Raw genomic sequence first — 20,266 nt, forward strand, 5'->3', positions numbered from 1 at the left:
CACGCGTCATCGGCACAGCCGTTCCAACCTGCAAGTCGGTCTTGAAGACGATGCATATTTACCCGCTTTATTTTCACGTTTAACACGTGCAGCTGTTGAACTGCTATTATTAATTCTATCTTTAGCACAACCTTCAAGAAAAACAAATTACCAGCACATATCTTTATGAGTGTGTGTATATATATACACACACATATCTCCAACTTGACTTGTTGCTCCCATATATATGCTGCTATCCATTTCTTCTATTATATGAGTGCTATAATGAATAGGGAGGAGAATCATTTATTACTTGGGCATAAAACACAGAGCCAGTTCATTCTGCCTGGTGGTTAAGACACATACCATACCTAACTTTCACAAGTGAATTACACATCTGGACAAATAAGACATGCGGAGTTCCTCAAGGCTCCATTATGGGGCCTCTTCTCTTTAACGTCGACATGCTTCCACTGGCTTAGATTACAAAACAACTAAATAAATTACCATACCTATGCAGACGACACACACATTTAAAAGTCAGCTCAGCTTCAATCGGCATTGTTAAAAACCACGGTCAAATTAAGGCAATTACGAAGACGGCCTACTATCACTTTAAGAATATATCAAGGATTAAAGGACTACCTCAGCAGGATTTGAAACTCCTTCCTCCCAGATAATTACAGGTGCTGTTTTGCCTTGAAAAGTTCTTTTAAATTAGATTTTCTTTTTTACGATTATTAATTCAAAAGGCACATAAGATAAATTCAGATACAGTCACATTGTTCACTGTTAAGATGCACACTCTAGCTGCAGGAGATGGTGGAAGAAGTACTCAGATCTTTTACATAAGTAGGAGAACCAGTTTAGAAATGCTCTGACACAAGTTAAAGTCATGATATTTAAATTTGTACTTAATTAAAATTACAAAAGTATTACCATCAAAATATACTTCACCTGAAGAAAGGACCATTTTAGAATAATTACTGGAGTTTTCATTGATGCATTAATGTGCACATCGCTTTAATGTTGCAGCTGGTGAAGGTGGCGCTCATTTTAAAAACTTTATATAAAAGTTTCTGAACTTCTCCACTGGGGATCAATAACTTTTCATCTTAAATCTATAATATTACATCATTTATCTATTGATAACAATATGTTTTATTAATCTAGAATATGCAAAGTAGCTAGTATAAAGACAATGTTTACTTTCAACCACGTAGTAGTGATGATGATGATATGCCCTTCATATGTATGGATATGTATAAAACGCTAAAACGTTTATCCCAAAAATTCATTCAGTATGGCCATATGGCAGGGACTTCAGGCACACACACACACACACACCACACGTCACCATTTAAAGTCCTTTTAACTTGCAAAATGAAAGGGAATCATCAAATACAGAGCATTTCCCACTAGCTTCTCCCTCAGGGACCCGCTTTCTCCTGCTGGGAGGAGAAGGAAATGGTTGGCACGGTGCAGAGACAACACCACCAGGTGGACAGGGGGTGGAGCTGTGCGATTTGGCTGCTTGCAGAAAAGGAAAGGATCACAGCAGGGATCCTGGAGTGTTTAGAGGGTCACCTTGTGCGACAATAAGCGGCGAGCGAAACAGTGAGGTACAGAGACAGGCTGCTGAGTATAGAGGGACAGACAACAAAGACTGAAAACATGCCAAAAAGCCGAGGCTAAGTGACAAAGTGTTGCAGCTTCAAGCGTATGTGTGACGCAGTTCTGAACGTAAATGAAATGCCCACATCTCCACAGCTTATAGACAGTCCGTGCATCCTCTTCCCTCCAGCTCTGGTGAGAAATCTGACAGCGGGTTAATGAAGCCTGTTCATTAGAAGGTCTGATAGCATTAAATGTGAACGGGAGATCCAATGAAAGCTTACAGGGAGCTTGTGCAGAAGCATCCGGGGGATCAGCAAGATTGATCAAGTGAAGTAGCCGTCTCCCATATCTAAAAATCCAAAGCTGGCTGGAGGCGCACTCACTGCCTGTCAAAACCAGCGCCGTGGTGACATTAAAAGGCAAGAAAGCCTAAACTATACGAGGAGCTGCTGGCAAGCAAAGTAGGCAGAGGGAAGGAGAATTTCCTCTCAGGTGTGAGTGAAACACACACACACACACACACACACACACACACACACAGGTGTGAATAAGGCTGCATGTGGAGCATGTAGGAGAACATGCCTGCTGTAAAACAGTGTCTGTCCATCTTGCCCGAGGCACTGCTGATAGCCCCGACACTCACTCAGAGGGTGAAAACAGGGCTAAGAGAACGCCGGGAACAGTGGGCACACATGCATGACAGGGCTGAGCGTGAGCTCGACGGCGGGTTGGGGAAACACTGGAGTGTGTCGGATCCAGGGCCGCGGGAGGTGTGATGGATTAAGAGGCGCTGGCAGAGACAGAGGCCCTCACACCGCAAACCCCGGTGAAACAACATCACCATCCCTCTCTATATCACTGATGGTCTCCTCTCTCTATCCCTTTTTATTTCTCCCCTTTTCAAAGCTAAACTCCCACATTCTCTCTGCCTCACGATTGCTATAAAACCAGGCAACCATGCCAGCACCACATTTCTTCCTTATTGCTTTAGTCCCTCATTTTGATCACATTTTCTACTTTAGAAGATATATAACTGAGAAAAGTATTCATTTGTGCAGCTAAGATAACGGAAATTACCAGACGAAGTCTCGCATAAAGAAAGTGAGATAGCTTAGCCCAAATTATGAATGTTAATATCCTGGCCGCTGCACTTCACTGCATTAAGTATACCCATCACTACTGTAGCTGTGCATATGAATTAACTTATTTCTGGTGTCACCTTTAGAGATAAGCAGTCATTGCAAAGCTGTTTTGGACTACATTTCTAAGAGATCACTTCACAGTGTTGCTGTAGAACATTAATGCAAGACTGGCGGCAGTTTCTAAACTATAGACTTTTGAAGTATATTCATGCCAAAAGAATCATATCTTTAAATGCATGGGGGCAAACAGTTAAAGCATAACAATGAGATCATTCCATAGCTTTTTAAATGCTCAAACATGCATGCCACATAGGGAGCCGTGCACACGTCAAACCTTGGTGACGAGAGAAAAACATCTCATTCGCTACATCATCATTCATCATTCAGATATAATCAATGGCTCAGCCTATCCTCCTTTGTTCTCTCTCCCCATCCCTCCATCCTTTGTGATCTTCCACAAACCCCATGCTTTGCTCAGTTGCAGAACTGACCAGCGACTGTGTGACTTAATGCCTTTCAGTATAACAAAATAAAAAAGACAAAGAAATTCTAAATCTCAACACAAACAAAAAGGAGCAGCTCCAACACAGTCAGACTGTTGAACACTTAGTCTGTGTAAAGAATTCATTTTGCCAAAGAAAAGCAATCTGTGAATGAATGTCTGATAAGTAAACACATGATCTAGTGTACTTACATACAATACCTTACACACGCAACTCAATCCATCTGCATACTCTTCTGGTAATACGTTGAGCTTGAAACAACCTATATTACATATTCAAATCAGATAAGAGGCTCATTGGACGGACACAATTCTCTAAAAACCCTGCACTGCTGCTGTACTCACTTGGCAGTGGTGATAGCTTTGCAAGTGGTCCACACACACACACAACCATTAGATAAGGCCACGTGTGTGTGTGTGTGTGTGTGTGTGTGTGTGTGTGTGTGTGTGTGTGTGTGTGTGTGTGTGTGTGTGTGTGTGTGTGTGTGTGTGTGTGTGTGTATGTGTATAATGCCATCCAGTTAACAATCCAGACTGAAGCTTTAAGTCCCACATGTAAAGTCCTTTCCGTCTGCGCTTCGTCCTTACACACTACGCCAATGTGATCAATTAGCCCTCTTATGTGACAAAACACACCAACACTTCTACAGAAGCACAGAAACACACACACACACACACAGCCAAGAGAGATAAATCCACTGTGAAAATTTGAGACTTAAAAATAAATAAAAACGATATACTCTGAGGCAGACATCAAACCACAGTGGGCCCATGTAGCCAAGATAACAACAGAAAAGTGCTTTCTAATTGACAAAATGATACTGGCTGCAGCAAGTCCACAGCTCGCTCTCCCTCTGTGTATTCCTTTCTAACGCAGGCGCCCACTCAAACACAGCAAAGTCTGTCTAACCATCAAAATAAAAATCTTTGTTGACAATATATTTCTACCTTTTTCTGAACTAAGCTGCTCGAGAACAATACCTGCAACGACGTTTGCATGCACACACTGAAGGTGAAGCTTCCTTCACCTTCATCCACACTACTGCTGGTGCTCTTAAGTATTACCGACTGTTTATTTTATGCCCTGCAGAAGCTTCTCTGCATTAAGTTTAATTCTCATGAAGTGAGCCAAGCTTGGAGCAAAAGGGAGTGAATGGAGGGAGAGGGAGTTGTTTTGTTACCGCACTCAGTGCAATGATGCAATTTATAATTAAAATGCAAATAGAACGACAAGGAGTCTCTCTTCACCTTGTTTTCACTTTACTCCAACATTCTCAGGGGAGGCCCATCTCTGCCTGGGATCAATGTATTCAAGCCAGTAAAATCAATATTCATATGAAGCGCCACAATCAATTTGGAGATTTAGGCTACAAGTACAAGCGACTGCTTTGCTGAGAGAAAACTTGAAATGCATGGACAGACACATCCAGCCCGTGGCTATAAAACATTTTTCTACTTTGCTATGATGATGTGTGAAGGATCTTTAAAAAGCTCACATCCCTAAACTGAAGGCTAAAAGCAATTATTTCAGCAACAAGAAAACACAGGCCTGTCTGACACATCCGCCATTGGCCTGTCTCCGTTTTGACTATAGCTTATCACAATAGGTGACTCAAACATCCCCTAAGCTTCAATCTCAACAAACAACAAAGACAAACGCTGTGGAATAAATCGTTTGGAGGGGTTTATTTCAAAAGTGTGCCCGACAGAGGGACAAAAAGGGGGGAAGTGGAGAGGAGGCCTTTTTTTAGTGGTTGTCCTTCAGCGTGACTTTGTCATGTAACACATTTCCAGCTCAATTATCTGCATCCAGTGGATTTCAAACACATTTAGCAAGGACCAGAGAGTTTGGTAATTAGCAGGAGCCCTGGCTCACGAGGGGGCCCAAAACAAAGCCTGTCTTTAGCTCTATCTTTATCCCCTCCGCTTGTCTAATCTCTTCTGATCCTTCTCTTATCACAGAGTGTGTTGGACATCATGTATGCACTCAGTCAATGCCTTTATGGGCCAACAGGTTTCAGCTTTTAGGGACCAAAGCGCGACGCAAAATGAGAGAATCGATGCACAAGAATAGAAAATAAGTGAGCCTGACTGCAGGTTATAAATGACGTATGCAACTCATTTACTTAGAGGTCAGTTATCCCAGAGCAAAGACGGTAAAGTAAGAATTGTTTTGCATCTCAAATGATTTGCTCACAGAACATATTGCATGTATACAGTAGAATAAAGGGTCCTAACTAATATTGGATGAGAGCAACAACCTTTACTATTCATAAGAGCGCTTCATAAACCATCAATAGCAACAATGCACTCAGAATCCAGCGTGATATTTCTCTGATTTCCTCAGAAAACAGAACATGTAGTTGAGCTGACATTTCAAAAACAGAAATACAGCACTTTGCAAAAATCGATTGAATGTTCAGAGTCATGACATGATTAGAATTTCAAATATAAAAAGGTTAAGATAGAGTCAGACTTTGGTCACCGACCTCCTCCTCGTGTCGTTTCCATTTTAATTACGGTTTTGAAATCACGTCAGCTTGCTTTGCCACAGAAATGTCGCCTTAGGTATGCATTATATCCCCAGATACATGTAAAGGCTCATTTCAGCGAGGGACAACTTCAACTTCCCTTCACGCTTTTCCCCCCCCTCCCCCTCCTCCTCCTCCTCTCACTGCAGCGCTTTGTCCAGAATCACTCCCTATTTGCTACCAAATGTATTATACTTACATTCAGCCAAGAGTCAGAATTCTATGTCTAACAATTCTGTACTATAAAAGCTAATTAAAAAAAGACACAAAACGTTGAATTTAATGGTTCGCTGATGCTCCTAAGATGACACAAATTAAAGATGCGTGATTAGTGTCTGAAATCTCTTAATATAATAAAATATTGAGTGTTTTCTTTCCTCAATTTTCTCCTCACCATTTCCTCCATTCATTCCAACAATTATAATGATGAACTGTGCCGGCAGTAGTACAAGTCACTGAATTTGTGAGACGTCATCTTAAACAAAGTCAGTCAGGTGGGCAAGACGATAAAAGATAATAAAAAATAAATAAATAATTGTGTGGGCTCTCTATCAAAGTTCACTTTGGGGATGGAAAATGGAGCGAAGACAGAAAAAAAGAAATATCGAAGGCATGATTGACAGCGAGATGTACCAGGTTTAGTATTCCGTTTCCACCATCAATGAACCGAATATCATTGACAATTCACCATCTTTTAGTTACTGCATGTGTCCCCACTGTTGGCCTTTTTATTAGCATAAGGTACTTCAAACCAAAGTGGATCCACACACACGGACTGAAGAGGAGCCAATTAAGACGAACTGCTCACTTAACTTGTCATACCGTCATACCGCTGTGCTGAAATATGGGGATCAAGGGCAATCTAATGCCATGGGGGGGGAGAGGCTGGCATTTTTCCACACAACAGCCCATCTTCACCTCAGGGGACGATATGCCTGCTTCTTACTAGATGTCACATCTAATCTTCCTCTCACAGTAGAACTGCTGAAGCAGGGAGCTGCAGTACAGGGTCATCGTAACCAGTAGTCCTGGGTCATCCTTTGTTGGGACTGTCCTCCCAAGGAAAACGACAGAAAATGCACAAAAGTGACCTCTAGCAGTCGTGGGAATTATAACTACGGTGGCTTGATAAGTCAACTAAACTCTTTGTTTCCCGTTTCTAAACGACGGTCAAGGTTGGGGTACCGAACCCTAGTCAAGTGCTTGTTGCCATGACAAAGTCTCCTAACCTTCGCACGGTAGTCATTTTAACCCAAACCACCAGGGCGGCCACCTCTTTAGTTGATTAGAGGACTTATTTTACAAAGACTTATGGGCACATTTCTGGTAATCACGAGATTTAAGGTGGTGCTTTTGCAAGATTCTTTGTGGAGTAACGCAGTTCGATGAACTCAACTAATCGATTAGTCGACTGTGTTGGTCAAGAATGTCTTTCGAGTACCGCCCTATAAAACCGCAATGTTTCCCTTTCCTTAACTAAGTGCTTATTTCAACCCAAACTATGATCTTTCATTTTTTGTGCCTATCCAAACCAACCATGTGGTCAAATGGTAATTTCATTTAATTATTATATGTAGGCTATTTATTAGGATGTTACTGTATGTGGTTCTAGAGTGAATGTGGTGTCCATTAGTAAAAGAAATCCCCTATAATAAGTATATTAAAAGTCAAGCAAATTCAAAATGTAAAATGTATTCGTGTGCGTTTCCATGAGGTGAAATCATTGGCTTCCTGACGGTCGAGACTCAGATCAACAACGAAAGTGTAAAGTCTTCAGAAACTCAGAAATACAAGACAAGATGTTATTCTCCTTTGCCGTCTACTGACGTACATCACGACACCCAAAGGTGCTAACAAAAGGCATGTGCTCACCAATTATGTAATTCACTACAGGTATTTTATATTCAATTTAATGAGGGGGATGCATGCATCTCATTATTTATCACATTATCTGTCGACTACCAGGGTTTTTCATTCCGATTCATTATTATACAGAATTCACAGATATCCACTTACACTGTATGGAAACTCAGGCAGAGTCTCGCAGACTGTGAGATGTGAAGACAGGGAGACAGGTGCACACGGTGCTCTCTGTCTTATTGCTTTGCTGTTGCTCTTTTCAGTGAAACGAAGGGAGAGGAAAGGTAGCTGCGCTAATAAGTTCACTTCTATCCGTCGGTTACACTTGGTACGACAAGGGTTAGTCCTTCGTGTGCCCCGACGTCACTCTGCCTCCCAATTACCACATTTACACACACACTTAACACACACACGTTCATTTAAATTCAGAGAGAATTTTAACTGCTCTCCATTAAATTCATAAAAGATGGATCCGGTTTCTTTTTTTAAACCAACAGTGATCTCCTCACCTTTACACATTGTTATCTATACATTAAAGAGCACATACATTATACAGTGAGTGCTGGAAATGAGCCGTCTCAGTCTGGAAAGTGTCGAACCACAGCCCCGATAATAATTTTAAAAATGAAATGCCAGCAATACTGAAATATTGCTGGTCAGATGAACCATTAAGAGTAAATACAAAAAGAAAGGAAACTTTTAAAATAGAATCAGCTGGAAAAAAAAAGCAAAAGCATTACTAATTGAATTTCACTGCCATCACAAATAATTCAGATGAACGAGCATGAGCCTCGTTTCTCACATCGTTATCTAATTATGCATAACTAGACAATCCCATGCGTGTGGCATACAGTATGTAAGTTTTCCCATTATACCGGCATGCGACTCTCTCTTTAGAAGATATATATCTCGACAGTTTCAATATTTACATATAATTTCCAGGTGACATTTTCAATATTCACTCCCTGAGGAACCCTAGTTGAGATAGTGGGGAGCGTTGGAGTGCTTCCAGTCGCACGTCTCCGTTTGGCTTGCAAGAACCTAAATGCCAACCTCTATCCTTACAGAACTGAAGTTGCGGCGACAAGCTGATGCCAGACAACTGTGAATGTGTCATATCATCTGTATTAAATCAGCCAGCAAGTCTTATTTAAGATCAGTTCATTACCTGCACACGGGTGCTCACGGAAAAGCCAGCACGGAGGAATCAAATAAGAGCTCCCGCCACTATTCACAGAACGCCCTCAAAATAACTGCTGGTGTTAGTAAAGGTGACAAAACCCTGTATGTCATCCTCCAAATCCTAGCTTTTCCTAATTCAAGTTAAGGTTACATGTATTCCCCTCAATATTCTTTGCAGCGCTGAGCCTTATGAGGGTCATCTGATGGTGCCGTGGTCGCTTCTGAAAGCAGGAAATGTCACGCAGATAAAGTTGCTAGACTACCACAAATACAAACACACACTAGGCACACACACACACACACACACACACACACTGTGACATTTCAGATCTCCGCAGTGAATCTAGGAACATGACCAACTGTTATGCTCCGAATCCAAGCCTTTCTATTTCAGCTCCCCGTCCTTCGCTATCTCTAAAAAGCACTACTGCCACTAAACTAAACTTCCAGCCCTAAAACTCATCTTCTCTGCCATTTGAAATTACTCATGTTAACTATTAAACACGTTTCATCTTTTGTCTAAATGGCCCTGACGAATCATCGCATCAGGCTGCCTTTGGTGGCGACCCCCTCTGAGATTATCACTCTCTAATGAAGTCATTTGAGTCAGGCAGGCACATTCCAATCTCTGAACACCCAATCAAAAAGCACCAGAGAGACTTTCTCTGCTCCGGCAGATGCCAAGATGGTGGCAACAACAGACAGTGATGGACGGAGGGACAGAGGCGAATAAACAGTGAAAGAACAAAACGAAAAAACACAACAGTGGGGAGCCAGACAGTATTTATCTTAGACCATGTTGAATATATACAGCATAAATACAGGAAGATAAGAACTTGCAATACAGGAAGAGTAGAAAAAGAATGGATCAATTAAATATTAGTATCTAAAACACAAACAGGTTTTGTCAAACAGAACAATATGACCAACGAGAAAAAAATAAATAAAAAAGCTGGCATGTTCTGAAAGACAGAAACTGAGAACGCAAAGCAAACACGGAAGACAGGTGTCAAAACAAATCAGATTCCAGTCCCTGTAACTTTGGATAAGCAAGATGGACTTATCTTGAAGAAGTTAGTGAAGAAACAGAAAGAGGCGTTTTCTTTTCAAAGAACTCCCATATGCCAATGTTTCTATGTAGTGTTTGATTATACCCATGAAGCTTTGCATTTTTAGAATAATCTCCTGCTGTTGATATTTACTCCTAGAGAGATAAAGTGTAAGTGAGGGAGGGAAAGACGAGACGTGAGAAAAAAGTCCAGCTGAGCAACAAACAGGCATGAAACTGTCCAGTCCCCGGGTACATCTATATTGTCCTGGTCTTTTAGTGTGTCATCAAACTGATGCACCACCATGTAGACGTATCACACGATCATTTCCAAAAGGATATTGTGACCAATAGGACAATCACAGCTGTAAATGGACACACACACACACACACACACACACACACACACACACACACACACACACACACACACACACACACACACACACACACACACACACACACACACACACACACAGTCTTGTTTTAGGTTTTAACAGGCCATTTGTTTAAACTTGACAAATACTAGACTAAATTGATTCTTTTTATTACAGCACTGTTGTGTGTATTTATGGAATATAATAAACCAATAAAGAGGAGATTCCCCCGTTTAAATAAGTTGTTTTTACTTAAGGCAACACTGTCGGCATCTCACAGAAAAGCTTTCAGGGATGCAGCTGCAAGTAGAATAAAGAACAAAATGATATGATAAATGGAAGCGTCTGCTGCATATATTTCAGATCAAGTCATTTGTGCTCATTGCTTTAAGTGAACGCAGACACTGAGACAACGAGGGCAGATACTAAAACAGCAGCGTTTCAGCAAATGACTAAATCAGCAAAGCACTACGGTTTAAGTATAACAAGTGGAGACTTAACATATGCTGGCATTGCAATGAAATGCAAAACAACTGTATGTAACTATAATGGGAATTATAGCAAAGCTATCAGATTAATGATATGCATCCCTTACAGTATGTGTAAACGTTAACTGATGAAGGCATTTAAACTTGATCTGCATAAAAGCAAACATGACTAATGTGCCTGCAAGTCTGGCATTGGATAAGCATTGACGGTCCTCCTAGTGTCCTTGAGTGACCACAATTTACTGCACGACTGACAGCTCACAAAAAAAAAAAAAAGGAAATACAAAAGACAGACTGCAACAAAACAAGATAAATAAAAAGGCAAGAAGAAAGCAAACAAGTCAGCAAGAAAGACATGAAATGAAGATACAGAAGAAAGGAAACCAGACATGAGCGGTTCCCATCAAATAGGAACCTTACAGGAAGAAAATTATAAATAAAAGCACAGTTGTTGACCAGCTCTGTCACACTTAAAAAAAAAAAAAGAGCTCAGAGGAGACGAGGGAGGAGAACATAAGAGGAGGGAGCAGCAGGGTTGCCGCGGCAACTGAAATTAGAACCTGGGATAACAAGAGAAATGAAAACGTGTGGGACGACCCAGGTGAGACACACAGCGAGGGGAATACAGACGGAGGGAGAGAAAAGGATTCATGAAGAAAAATACCTTCGTTCCTGAGAGCAACGCTTAAACAACAAGGTGATAAATACAATCTGAAAAATAGACTGGCAGCAAACCAACATGCATGAAGAAACCATAAACGTGCTCCACTGAAGTGTGACATCATCTAAATAAAACACACACACACACACACAATTATTGTAGCTGTATGAAAATTGCAGCCAAGATTAGATAATTATAGATACAGTGTTCGTAATAATTCAACTTCCACTTCCAGTAATTAATCAATTATCAAGTCAATTGTATTCATACAGCCTCCCAGGGTTTCTCAGTGCCCACACTATAAAACTTAATGAAAACAACGACTTCCAACCTCGACAGTCACTGGAAATGAGGAAAAACTACCACAAAAAACGTCATTAAGAAAGAAAATGAAAGAAATCTTCGTCACAGCTACTCGTCAGCAGAATACAGACAATGGTTTTTACAACACTGATTAATTTGAAATCTCACCACAGCTGACTGAAAATAATTTAGCTGGGGGCACTGAGCAAGCACCTTCCTCTTCGTGCCTGTTGCCAAGAGAAAGATAATGCCAACTGGAGGCTGGCAGTTTGTAAGGTCTGAGTGTTAAGACCTTAAATGTCAATATCGGTCCCGAGGGAATGGATAATTAAGGCGTAAAGATCTAAAAGGCTCGTCACATATGGCTGGCCAGCTGTCACATCTGTCCTGTTCATATTCATGGCGGTAACAACTGGGCCTATACTAAACAGCAGCAGAGTACGTAATGGCTGAGCAATAAATGTCAGCCGACTGAGCTACAACTAAAGGCTCGCAGAAGAAGGCACGCCGAATGAGGAGAAGGCTTGGCATTTAAAACAATACACAAGCTCCACTTCTCATTTTAGATGTTCACTCCCGAGTGGGTTGTCTGGAAAAGATCTATTCCCTGTGGTTCTACTTCACACATCCCTAGTGTTCAGTGAAGGCAGCGTTGCAGAAGACAGGAACTCAGTATTTAAAGCTGTAATATGGATCATTCCAGCAGTAAAATGTCTAAAAACACCTGTTATATTTTATACGTCCATCTTCAAACTCACAGAAATCCGTATTTTAAAATCAATGTAACCGTTTCATTTGGTTGCCTGTAATGGCGACGTATTCCCTTTTGTGCATGCGGCACAATCCCCGTGTCCTTTTTGTTTTGGAGAGGAGGAGACCTTTGCGAACTCAGCCACTTGCCTGCGCAAGGAGAACCGCGAGATTGTCCTCACGAGAAGAATCACAAGCATTGCTTGTTTGTTCCACGTCATCACTTCTCTGGACTTTGCAAACCTTACTCGGCTCTTTGGCCCAAATCAGGGGACAAGTAGTTGCTTTGTTTCATTCGTGCATTGGCTGCTTTTATGATAACCAATTTTCAAGTCAGCCTAAAATCGATCAACAAAAGTCATGCGGCAGGCAAATTAGTCCAAACAAATCCAATTGCAGCCCGTGTAACTCAGCTTTGTGGACTTGCAGTCTTGGCTCTTTGTCTGCAGAGAGCTTCAACACTTCTTGTCTGCTCTGTTGCAGAGTTTAGGAATGTATTGAAAAAGCATTTCACTGCATCATGAGTGCAAGTTTGCCCTTGGTTCATTTGTTTTGCTTTTCTTTTCAAGCATGCGTAACTGCTGGCGATCAGATGACAACACCAGTCTCCTTATAGCCATTAAACTGCATTTCAGGGTCACTTCTGGTAGATGAAGGTCTTACTCTGAACAAACTTCTTTTTTCGGCATTTGTCTTTTCGAGGGCCACATTTACAGATGTCTCCGTGCAGTTATTGTTTGAGTTTAAAAGCCACCGCTTTCGCCTACCTAAATGATAGAAAAGGAAAAGAATTGAGGGTTTAAATACACTTCTTCAAAATGGACACCCTGGCTTAGATCACAACTGGGACAGATGTAGTGAGGAGGTTTTGGGTGGATGAGCGTTTCCCTGGGATCCCTGCTGCGTCCTGAGGTTGTAAATGTGAAAGAGGACGATGTGTTGGGATGTGTGTGGCAGGCAGCTGGCAGTAGTGACTGACAGGTCAGGTGAGCGCCGTGGTCTGCTCAGGCGTGCAGATCCAGCTCCTCTGACTGATCTGAAGTGGCTTCAATTAACTGGAGCAGCCAAGTGTGAGGAAGGGGACTGCGAGGGGATGGGCCCCAGACAAGCCTCTTGACAGATTTTGGGGGGGTAAGACGAGCGGGGGCCCTCAGACAGCTCCTCTAATGCCCCACCAACTCCAAGCTTTCCCCATCTCCTCTTAGCTAATTACTAAGTATCCACAAGGAGACACTTGTCACTGTGATCACAGCAAATTGGCTGTAAGTACAGGGTCAGCAAGGACTGTCTTTTACTCGCGTACAGGTACACACATCTAGTCATGCACATAAACAAAAAACACACACGCAATAGTTTATCATTTTCAATACCGAAGCCCATTTTGCCTTGCCCGAGCGACCAGACATTAAGTCACAACGAGGAAATCCAATATCGCAGGCACTGCCTCACCTCATCTGCAAAACCATGTTCATGTTGATTCTGCTTGATGCTCTGTATGTATGATAATATAGAAAGGAGGTGATTAAAATATCCCAGCATTTCTCAACAAATCCCACACACACAGATTTAAATTTCATGGATATATGCAGCAACGCTGATGTTAGAAGACACTGCCAAGTGAAATGCTAGTTTCACTTTGAATATATTAAGGTAAATCACACTCCAAACATGTGGGAACACGGAGAATAGATGTATACTGCGTCTCTACATTTACCTTTTAAACCAAAAGTAAAGATTCACTTTGTTAAACGTTTGATGAAAGTGCAGACAAACCTGTACACACCAGCAGGCCAGTATGTCACATCAATAATGCACTATCATTTACTATGGTTCTCTTACACACACACACACACACACACACACACACACACACACACACACACACACACACACACACAACACACACACACACACACACACACACACACACACACACACACACACACACACACACACACACACACACACACACACACACACACACACACACACACACACACACACACACACACACACACACACACACACACACACACACACACACACACACACACACACACACACACACACACACACACGGCCTCTAACTGAATATAGTGTGTTCTTTTCATCTAGCTTTTGCTGTCTTGCTGTTCTTGCTAGTTTTACATTACCTAATTAACATGGAAAAAGTTTTTCGGAGGGAGGCATGAAACACACAGGCTCACATAATTTCCCCTGAAGGATATATTTTATTGTTCTTTTTTTTTTTGTTTGGCCTCTAATGTTAGCACATCCTCCATGCCTCCGCCCTCATTTCCCCCTTCTAAAAACCTGATCTCCTTCCTCTCTTCTTACTTTTTCGTCTTTTTTTTTTTATAAGAACTGAGTGCAATTTCCACTTTTAAATGACGGCTGAATACACCCTCAAACTTCTTACCCAGCTGCCATTTATATGATCAAGTGTCTGCTGCATCCTCTGTTCTCTTGCTACTTGGTATTCCTGCACTGGTAGCCTTAAGATCTTCTGTCACCTTCATTTTTTTTTGAAGGTTTGTGTTTTCCATTCAAACTATCTACCTTACTTCACATTCTGGACCATCAATTTCCTCTTACCCACTATTCGTTTCAACGCGAGCCATCTGAGAATAGGTGTACGCATCTCAGAAAGCAAAAACAAAACATAGTTTGCGTCAGAGAAACTACTGAAGTACAACTTAGTAGCTCATTATTTTTAATGTTTGCAACTTTAGAGGCATGAGGAATTCAAAAGAACACAACATGTCAAACAAATACATTTGTAAACCCACTTAACTCGAGACCTATTACGGAATTAGTTTGCATGCGCAGGCTAACAAATCAGTTTAGAACACATGGCACCAAGAAGACTGCAATATTTATGAAGTACAGCATTTACAAGCTAAGACTTAAAAAGCTTCAACTAAAAAGACGTGCTTGAGTTTAAACATTTTTAGGACTTTTCCAGGACCTACAGACATCATTTTATCCTCGAAAATTCAACAAACGTATCGTAGTATCAACACACCCCCCCTCCATGGAAGTATACTTGCCATTTCCTTATATTGGTACAGACCAATAGTCCCCCCTTCCCTCCCCCAGATCCTCACCCCATTTGGTACTCACCTAGATCAAAGTCCCTCACACATCTGTTCCGCTTGCTGCTGCCATGACTAGCCAGCTGGACTCTGTCCGTCAGGTCTCTCTGTCTGTAGGTGTGTCAGTACTGCATGTCTGTCCAAAGCCTGAGCTTCTTGGCAAGCTGCAAACGCAAACAGCGGAAAGAATCAACAAGACTGTAGTTGTGAGAGCGAGCGTGGGTGTGAGCCAGTGCCTTATCATATTCTTGCAAGAGACTCCTTGTCAAGTTGACTGTTTGTGTGCGCATCTGTTATGTAGGAGACTTGAATGCAGAACATTTCTGAGATAGAGTGTGTGTGCTTGTGTGTGTGTGTGTGTGTGTCTGTGTGACAAGATATTACAAAGACACATGTTTTACGAAGAGGTGGTGAGGTTTACACAGCGAGGCGGAACAAAGTGAAACAGGGGCCCTCCTTACGTAATTACAACCGGCATTAAAACACTAATCCAAACACAAACTGTATCTGGACTGTATCCAAACAGCAAACTAAGCTAAGCCACAGGTGTAAACAGAGCCATGAACGCAATCTCATTTCAGCAAATCAAACGATGGTGCTTATAGCAATAAGATTCAAAGCAGGCTTAATGCTTCTTTAATACTTGCTGGGGTGTATTTACTCTGACCCATAAATACGGATAAAAATCTTTGTGGATATAATTCAGATGAACACGCTGCATGATAATGTGATGAATAAAGGCCCCGCAGAGACCCCAATAACAGTACAACCATCTGACAGTGGCGCTCACAAGTTCATACATCTCCTCTACCTAAATAAACATGACCGCTTACTCACACTCCACCTGTCTGTCAACCAACCACAAAGCAACAGGATTTCACAGAGCCGGCTGGTTGGCAAACCATTTATTCTAGAAAGGTCTGCGGATTGTAACAAAGTGTCTAAAGCTTAACAGCCATAGTGACGCTCGCTGGGCTCATAATACATCCAATCCATAAAGATGTCTGACATTTAAGACATTAAAAGAAGAAATAGCTGGCTGATTTGACACTTTTTTTATACGCAGCCCATAAAGTAGCTGCATTTTAAATCAGGCATGAATGACTTGAAATTATGGCAATAGCTACAGAAAAGTGAATCACAAGTTGCCTCAGAAGTAAAAAATCATTTCTGACACAAACTAAAACACTAACTTATATTTGCAGATGTACTGAACAAAGAAAAGGCCACTTTTTACACTCGGGCTCTTTGTATTCATAGCCAGTGTCCAAACTGCCTGTGGGCTTTTACCTCAGAGAGAGAGAGGAGATGATCTACATGAATGAATGAAATATCTTAAGAGCCACATGTTTACACATACATACCGATGAAATGTCAATCAGATGCATAATATAGAGGTTGAGTCCTGAGAGAAATGTCAAAAAGGGAGCCCGTGTCTCTGATGTGTGCGTGTGGTGCCGGCACCGTCTGATCAATAGCTCACCTGAAATGAATATGTGATCACTTGCTCAACAAAGCAGGCATTCACTCCAAACTTGACAACAAAATAGACGCACCCTGGATCAATAGGTCTTTTTTATTTATATATCCATTTAATACCAACCTAGATTTATAAGACATTTTCAAGAGGGAAAGGGGGAACTGACCATCCTGCCCGTTACATCCCTTCATTAAATGTTTTTTATTGCTTTGTGACATTTAGCGGTCAATGTTGAGACTGTAACTTCAGTAATCCTTGTTTTTTACCATGGTCCAGTTTTCACATTACAGTATGTAGAGTATGATACCAAGGCTAAAGAGAATACTGTTCAGATAACTGCACATATCTTTATACATTAAAACCTGGCACCCTACTAGTTTCCTCTTATTGTTGCCTCTACTTGTTTCAGTAAGACGTGGACGATGTTGAAGCTAGTGGTGACACGATTGGTCTACTGATTGATTAGTCGCGCAACAGTACTATAACTTTGTATCCATTTTGATATTCTATTAGACTAATTGTTTATCAGGCAACGATTCAAAACTGGCTCCAGCTTGGGTTTCAGGCTGTTAGTCATAAAGACTCTGGGAACTTGGGATATGTTGTATACACGAAACAAAGTTAGTTAGTCAATGTATTCCCAGAAATCTCGGGGGCTGGTGGCCGAAAGATGATAATAAGTCAATGTTGTGTTCACAGCTTGTTTGTGCTGCCCCCAAGTGGATACAAAAAATCAAGTATTGCAATAAGAATGATATTCTGAACTTTCACCTCCTTCTGCTATAATACTATTAAAATATATATAACAATGTCCTCACTTTAACTTCTCCTTTCCACGTTGTTTTCTTAGGAACTAAAAATGGTTAACGTTTGTGGTCTATACTCCGTGTGTCCAATATTCCCACCGGTCAGAGGTGTGATACTGGGTTGAGACCACAGGAAATGAGGTATGACCTGTAGCTTGTAACAACCCATCAGGCACCCCTCGCACTCTGGTCTCATTGAAGAAGATTGATGGCCCTCTTTCTGGAATGGCTGTTGTTTTGGATAGAGAGAGAAAAAGATGGAGGCAGAGAAGTGGATTTAGAATGAAAAACTGAGCGAGGGGAGTAGGAGGCAGGTGGTGGTGGTGTGGGGGGGAGAAAGAGAAATGGAGGCAGTTGTAAAAGATGGAGAAATGCAAGAGGACATGTCACCGTGGAAGAGCTTGAAAGCTCATTAAATTTACTTTTACGTTTTATTGAGTGAGGGTATGCATCCACCTGTGATTGGTTTCAGATTCACGCATCAGTCTCTCTTTTTTTTTTTCCTGATGCACATGTGGGTTATGGAATTGGCTGCACCTAATTTGCATGTCAGCGGGATTATATTTAAATGTCAGCTTTTCTCTCAGAATGTAAAAGAGGCAGGAACGTGTTGTGATGGAGCGATTTTGTACATGTGTCTCATGTTTGTGTTGCATTAGAAGTTCAGGCCTTTAAGGTATCTGCTTCACTATTAGTAGTCGGTGCTGCATTGCTAGGGGAAATTAGCAGCTCTTCATCCCCCCCTCATGATGGGTCTATTGCTTGTTGCCAGTGTGTGGGCGCGAGGTTGATTGGCTGTGATGACAGTTATGCTCTTAATCGTGTCAGTTATTCTTCCTCTGTGGCTCTTTTCAATGTAGTGAAGCGCTTGATGTACCCCCCCATGGCGTTTTGTTCCTTTCTACATATTGGTCTTTTTTAAGTCTGTGCAGGTTTTAGGGGGCGGTGAAACGTAGAGGAGCAATCCTTTCTTCTACCACCTTAATTCTCCCCTCTTTTGAAAGAAGAATCGAGTCTGACATTTTTTATTTATTTTTCGGGCTGCCCCCATCTCCCGGTGTCCCTCGCTGCCCTCTGCTTGATTTGTCTTCTATCCCTTCAGTGAGTCTCTCTTTTATTTTTATTCCTCTGTTTTTTGACTATTGTTTGAGCTGCTGTTTCTCTCTCTGTCTTTCTCGCTCTATTTCATCAACCTGTGATACATCGACCCATCTTTCATTCTGCCCCCATCATTCTGCCCCCCCCCCCACCCCCCGTGTCTTGTCGGCTCTTCATTTTTCTGCTTTCTATTATCCCTGCTCTTGAATTTTTGTTTCCCATCTCCCTGTCTGGCAGCTCCATCCCCTTTTTTTCGTCCGCAGACGGACGCTGCTGTCTCATGATGCTCAGACATTGCTGGTGTCAACCAGTCCGGCCTTGGTGGCATGACTGGTTAGATTGTGTATTGTCGTCTGTCCTCGTATTAACTGACCACTTGAGACTGCCGGAGTCACAGGGGCAAACGACACCGGACAGAGGGGGAAGAAGGAAGAAAGAAGAAGAAGAAGAAGAAGGAAGAAGAAGAAGAAGAAGAAGAAGAAGAAGAAGTGTGTGGCCATGTCTGGACTCGATTGAAAGTGAACAGGAGGACTGACGAAGAGAGAAATAAGAAAGCAGGGGTGAAACACAGGGAGTGCGAGTGGAGAGCAGCTCAGAGTTGAACATCAAATGACAAAAAAAATGAAAGACACTCTCTCTGCGAGAATCACAGGGAGAAAGGCTTTCACTCATTACTCAACACAGCTCACAGCAGGGGAGGGAAAGCTGTTTATTCCTTCAGTAATGCGTCTGTGAGTGTGTATGCATGTGTATGTGTCTGACTGAGGGAAAACAGAGACGTAATTGAGAGGTAACTAAGGCATTACGGAGGCAATATTGACACCAAGATAAAAGTGGTTGACTGTGATGATAAACTGAAGAGGGTGCATTCATTTGTGACCATGTTGTTTAACTTTCCTATACTGTGCGTTTAATTCAGACAGTACATGTTAAAGAAAGTTTATCATCTGCAGATCTGAAGTAAAAACAGGAGTTATTAAGATAAGGTGACATAATCTTTAAGTGTTTGGCGACACGAGGAGCTGATAAGCGGAGGAGATATCACTAACAGTCCAGACTGTATGATAAAAACATGATGCATCAGCAGTGTTTGTGTCTGGAGGTGTCAACAGAAAGTTTCTAAATGTGTGATTTCATTTCTGCCGTTAAGGCAAAAGCATCTATGTAAATATGTTTGTTTAAAAACTCTCTTCTTATTGATCAGGGAGCAACTCAAAAGAGATGGACGGACATTTGAATAATGCCTTCAATGAATTGTTTGGGCACAATTGCAACCAGTTTATCAAAGAAAATAATATATAAACAAACATTCAATATATATCATTCATAAATTAGACTTTTGAAACA

At 41.6% G+C, this 20,266-nt stretch overlaps 1 protein-coding gene across 1 annotated transcript in view; it reads right to left on the reverse strand.

The window, feature by feature from the left end:
- Positions 1–15,718, reverse strand: part of spop (speckle type BTB/POZ protein) — a 52,132-nt gene extending 36,414 nt beyond the window's left edge. Inside the window, exon 1 of the mRNA XM_029438666.1 lies at positions 15,564–15,718. The gene's annotated coding sequence lies outside the window, so the exon portion shown is untranslated. The remainder of the gene's footprint in view (positions 1–15,563) is intronic.
- Positions 15,719–20,266: the final 4,548 nt, after the last annotated feature.

Source organism: Cottoperca gobio, chromosome 8 (assembly GCF_900634415.1).
Source record: "Cottoperca gobio chromosome 8, fCotGob3.1, whole genome shotgun sequence".
Lineage (NCBI taxonomy): Eukaryota > Metazoa > Chordata > Actinopteri > Perciformes > Bovichtidae > Cottoperca > Cottoperca gobio.